Raw genomic sequence first — 6,000 nt, forward strand, 5'->3', positions numbered from 1 at the left:
AGAAGAATCCAAGAAAAAGAAAGGATATGTGCAATGGGAGTAGTGGGTAGGGAAGCAGAATAGAGTGTGTTCTCCTAAACTGAAACTGACACTGATCTTTTGAAACGTGATCAGGTGTGCTGTTCTCCCTGATTCTCAGGACCTGCAAGATCTCATTCATGGCAGCTCAGCTTCTCTCTGCGTCAGCATCTTCCTGCTAACCTCAGCTTTCATCCAGGCCCCCATGGTCAGCCCAGGCCTGAGCCCACCTCCTAGCATAGGGCCCTTCGGCTCTGCTCTCTGATTCAGCCTCTGCTTCCCAGACCATGTTCTTGAGAGATTTGACTGCTTGATCTGTTTCTCTCAAGCCAACCATATCAGTCAGAGGTTGTCCAGTAGCCTATTGAAGTTCTGACCTCGAGACAGAAACTCAAATTTAATCCATTTAATTATGTTTTGTAGAGGGGAATGAGGGGACTATTTAGAATAGAAAAGCCTACTAGCAAAAAAGATTTCCTTAGTGGAGATGTGTTAGCAAGAGATAGCTAACAGTTCTTGTTCGGTAATACCTTTCTCACTGTGTTTAGGCGATATTTATTACCATGGAAGCAATCTTGGAGAGACGTGGGGTATGTCCCCACTTAGTATGGAGGTTTTGACCCCCAAGGAGCCTCCCTGCACATGTGCAGACAGGGAAGTTTTTCTTGACCTCAGGAGTGGTTATCTTATCTATACTTCAGCAGAGCTTGGCTTCTGCCTCTAGCTTTGTTCTTAGAATGTCTGGATGAGAACAGAGCTTCAATTTTACTCAACTTGACAAACACCAGCTGGGGCCCATCTCCCTCCTATTTGAGAAGGAAAAATGGTGGGACATTCATCTAATAAATATTCTAGGGCCTTCTGTGTGCCCAGCACTGTATTAGACATGGGACAGATATTTCAAATTTAGGAGTTAAGGGGAAGACAGAGACAACTTCCTGATGACTTTGACTTTCCTTCTCACCCACAAAGAGGGGAAAAAAATTGGGTACCCAATAGCCAATAGAAAGAGCATGGGTAAAATAGACTTTTATGAGTTTCGGGGGACTCTACTTATTATTTACATTTAATAAGGAATAGTAGGAAAATGCTGAATTCTCCTGGCTCACATCAAAGAGAAAAACATGCTTCTTTTTTGTTTTACTTTTATTTATTTTTTATTTTATTGAAGTACAGTTGATTTACAATGTCGTCTTAGTTTTAGGTATATAACAGAGATTCAGTTATATATGCTAAAAGTTTATAAACTACTAATGGTGCACAATCCACTTGTGATCTTTGGGGTAGAGTCAAGGTGGTTCTTGGGTCTATTACTAATGAAATAAATGGTCAGTACTCAGTGGAGGGGGGATGAGAGTCTCAGAGAGCCCCATGCCACAAGAGTAACACATCAGACTGAGCTTGGTGTGTAAAAATACATGAACCAAATCTGTGGGCTTTTGAGAATATTTACAAATAAATAAAATGTTGCCTTTTCTCTCTAAACAGTACCTTTGTACATAAACATATTTTCACATGTACCAGCTCATTTTTGTCTTGAACCTTATGATCATCCTGATAAGTGCCATTAACTCCCTCTTACAAAGGAGGAAACTGGAAATTGACTAGTCAATCCATGAATGGGTTACAGAGTCTAGCACCACCACCCACCACCCCACTAGGGCATCTTCCATGCTCTCCTATGTTACTGCTCACCCCCTGTTCCACTTCATCAAAATCATATAAAAATTAAACAATTTTAGCCCTGATCTATATTGTTTATACTGATTTTTCCTAACAGGTAATTAATAAATATAAACTTTGTTTTCACAGAAAAGTAGAATATTTTCAATAGACGATGATAAAATGTTATTAAAATATTCCTATTGTATTACTTTTAGTCTAAGAGTGGAAGATTAATCATCAGCCTGAACTGTTTTTAAGTGATTATTAAGTAACTTAACATTTTATTTAGCTTCTTCCACTCTTTTTATTATTCCTCATATTTCTGCTCTTCAGGAGTCAGTGCATGTATGCTCCGTTGTGTCTGACTCTTGTGACCCTATGGCTTGTACTCCTCCAGCCTCTTCTGTTCATGGAATTTCCCAGGCAATAATACTGGAGTGGGTTGCCATTTCCTTCTCCAGGGAATCTTCCTGACCCAGAGGTCAAATCTGCATCTCCTGCATCTCTGGCATTGGTAGGGAGATTCTTTACCACTGCACCACCAGGGAAGCCTTGCTGCTGCTAAGTCGCTTCAGTTGTGTCCAACTCTGTGCAACCCCACAGACGGCAGCCCACCAGGCTCGCCTGCCCCTGGGATTCTCCAGGCAAGAACACTGGAGTGGGTTTCCATTTCCTTCTCCAATGCATGAAAGTGAAACGTGAAAGTGAAGTCGCTCAGTCGTGTCCAACTCTTAGTGACCCCATGGACTGCAGCCCACCAGGCTCCTCTGTCCATGGAATTTTCCAGGCAAGAGTACTGGAGTGGGGTGCCATTGCCTTCTCCGAGGGAAGCCTTGGGAGTCAGTATATTGTAGCAAAAGAAGGATGGGACCTAGATACCTCCACACTGGTCACTCCTGTGTCTCTGGGGCAGTGGTGAGCTGACCGGGCCTCAGTTTCTCTGAATTTAAAACGCTTCAGAAAGTTCTTGTGAAGATCATATGCCAGATTAGACTGAAAGCCTTTAAAGAATAGTACTAGGATCTTTAACGCTGGGTATTACTCAGCTGTACCTGTAGTGGAGCAGGGAGACCCCATAAGGATGGAAGTTTCTCTTGAATTCTTTTCATGAGACATTGCTGGATGATACAGGAGAAAAGAATCATTTCCTACTAAAATGGCCCTGATCACACACTAGGTACAATCATCTTTCAACCACCCTATTAGATGCTTAGTAATTTCCCCGCATAACTTTTGAATAAATTCAGTTTCTGAGTTTCAAAGAAAAACACATTTGGTGCTAAAAGGAGCTGGTATATGCACCCAACTCTTCCTCAGGGTCTGGGCTTCCTGAGTGGCTGGTTTATTCCTTATCTGAGTGAAGTTAAGTAAATTTACCAGTCGATAATTCATCAGTGTACTAAATGTACTAAAGAGGGGGATTTCATTCCTGGAACATTTTCAGCCATTCGTTTCCTTTCTGAATTCTTTTAGTCCACAGAGAACAGAAAATCTCTTTCCTGCCAATCAGTTAAATCCATGGAACAGATTTCAGTAATGATTCAAAGGGTTTTTAATTAATAAATTATTGCAATCTATTTTGTTTTTAAAGAGGGAACTATGATCTCCCACCAGCAAAACTGAGAGATGAGAGAATGCCACAGAGTCAGGCACCACTTTCAGTTACAGTAGGCACTCTGGGTTTAAGTGAGCACAGTTTGTCCTTTAAAAGCTCAGTGCTGGTAGGGTATATCCAAAGTTTGAGTGGAGGGGGAAGGAGCTCAAAAGAAAGAGCTGTCTTCTTTGTGGCTTTCTGTCCTTTGTGAAAGTGAACAAGCATCCAGTATGGAAAATTAGGAAATGACCTTATGTCAGTGACTCCTGAGTACCCTTCTGGAAATGCTGTGCCTTGCAGATTATCTGTGGATGTATTTCATATTCAGCAAGCTTCCTAAACAAGCTCCCAATCTCTCAGGAGTCTTTTCCACAAAATCGAGCTAGCCCATGGTCAGGGAACTCAGAATGATTTTACTATTAGTACCAGCAAGACTGAATAAAAAGGTAAATCTGCTAAAACAAAACTAAACAATAAAACCAAGAACATAGTACCATCCAAGTTAAATGTAACTTTGCTTTCTTTCTTTTCTTTAAGAGTTTATAATCTTTTCTATCATTATAGCATTTGATGTTGATTCTGCAGTCTTTCTGAAATATTGCTTCACTCTTGTTGCACTAACGCTGACTTTCCCTTGGTCTCATGACCCTCTGATTGTTCCTCCTCTGCTTTAGCCGAGTTCTTTCCTTCCTTTGCTCCATTTCTGTGGGTATAGACTGCAAGTTATAATGCACTTTACATTTTAGGTAGTAACTATATCTCACCTGCATTGAGTTTCTGCAATGTTTCAGACATAGTGCTGTGTACCTTATGGGCATTGTCTGTTTTAACCTGATGCTGGGAGGGACTGTGGGCAGGAGGAGAAGGGGACGACAGAGGATGAGATGGCTGGATGGCATCACCAACTTGATGGACATGAGTTTGGGTGAACTCCGGGAGTTGGTGATGGACAGGGAGGCCTGCTGCTGCTGCTGCTGCTGCTGCTAAGTCGCTTCAGTCGTGTCCGACTCTGTGCAACCCCATAGACGGCAGCCCACCAGGCTCCCCCATCCCTGGGATTCTCCAGGCAAGAACACTGGAGTGGGTTGCCATTTCCTTCTCCAATGCATGAAAGTGAAAAGTGAAAGTGAAGTCGCTTAGTCGTGCCCGACTCCTGGCGACCCCATGGACTGCAGACCACCAGGCTCCTCCATCCATGGGATTTTCCAGGCAAGAGTACTGGAGTGGGGTGCCATTGCCTTCTCTGACAGGGAGGCCTGGAGTGCTGCAATTCATGGGGTTGCAAAGAGTCGGACACGACTGAGCGACTAAACTGAACTGATGCTATCCAGCAAGAAAGCTCTTCTCACCCCCAGCTTATTGATGAGGAAGCTGAGGTTCAGAGATGACAAGAAATTTGCCCAAGGTAAACAAGTGATTTGAAGCTGTGGAGCCAGGATTTGAAAAGATGACCCTCTGGCTCTTAACCTCCTGCTCACCCCCTGTGTCATGTGCTTGCTCTGTCCCTGGGCTGTGGTCGGGTGGGTGGGATTGACTCCACAGGCCATTGACCTAGGCTCTGTGTATGCAGCTATGGGCTTCTCTGGTGGTGTAGTGGTAAAGAATCTGCCTACCAATGCAGGAGACACAGGAGACATGGGTTCAATCCCTGAGGTGGGAAGAGCCCCTGGAAGAGGAAATGGCAACCCATTCCAGTATTCTCGCCTGGAGAATCCCAGGAACAGAGGAACCTGGTGGGCTACAGTCTGTGGGGTTGCAAAGAGACTACTGAGCAACTGAGCACTGCACCCTGTGTGTGGCTAGGGGCAAGCTAGAGGGCATGAACATAGACTTAACTGAACAGGCGAAAAAATAAAGAGGTAATATCTAAGGTCTATTACTTTTTTTAGGATGGAAAAAAACTTGATGTGTTTATATGCTAACGGGAAAGCGCCAACAGAGCAGAAGGGCAAGTACTGACGATAATAACAGCTGGCACTTATTAAGCACAGCCGTGTGCCAGGGGCCAGGTTAAGCGCTTTAGCAGGATTACATCACTAATCTTTCATAACATACTTATAAAGTAGGTACTGTTATTATGATATTTTACAGATGAGAAGAGTGAGACTTTGTCCAAGATCACCCAATGAGGGTGATTTAAACAGAGGGGATCTGATCCACGAGGCTCATGAATGAAGAGGTAGACACCTTCCCTGGTACCGGAGCCAAGCTTCTGTTTAAGAAGCACACAGTAAATGCCAAGACATTATTTACATTACTTTGACACTTAATGATACCCCTCAGGGTGGGTAGATAAATACCTCCATCCCAATCCTTATTTTAAAGTGAGAAAATTGAACCTCTGTGGCTAGTGACTTTTTCCAAGTCTTCATCTCTTCTCTTTAAACACACTATCATGAGTGATGATAAATGTAGGCCTCTACATCTTCACTTCATTATCAGTATTCATTTCCAAGAGTTCTCATCCAGGGAAGGGGAATGAGAATTCCTAGCTCAGGAACTGATGTTCTTGGAGCAATAGTTTAGGATAGTTTGGCTGTACTACCTTCTTAAGAAGGTTTGACTCAACTGCTGGAATTGAGATGCTCCTGGCAACTGTATCTTTGCTTTTGACAGTGGAATTCTTTATTTGAAATTTATTTTGTTGAGATAACAATGTTGTGTTGATTTTTCCTATACAGCAAAGTGATTCAGTTATATATAGATATATATTCTCCTAATAT

The sequence above is a fragment of the Bos indicus x Bos taurus genome, chromosome 16, assembly GCF_003369695.1.
Source record: "Bos indicus x Bos taurus breed Angus x Brahman F1 hybrid chromosome 16, Bos_hybrid_MaternalHap_v2.0, whole genome shotgun sequence".
Taxonomy (NCBI): Eukaryota; Metazoa; Chordata; class Mammalia; order Artiodactyla; family Bovidae; genus Bos; species Bos indicus x Bos taurus.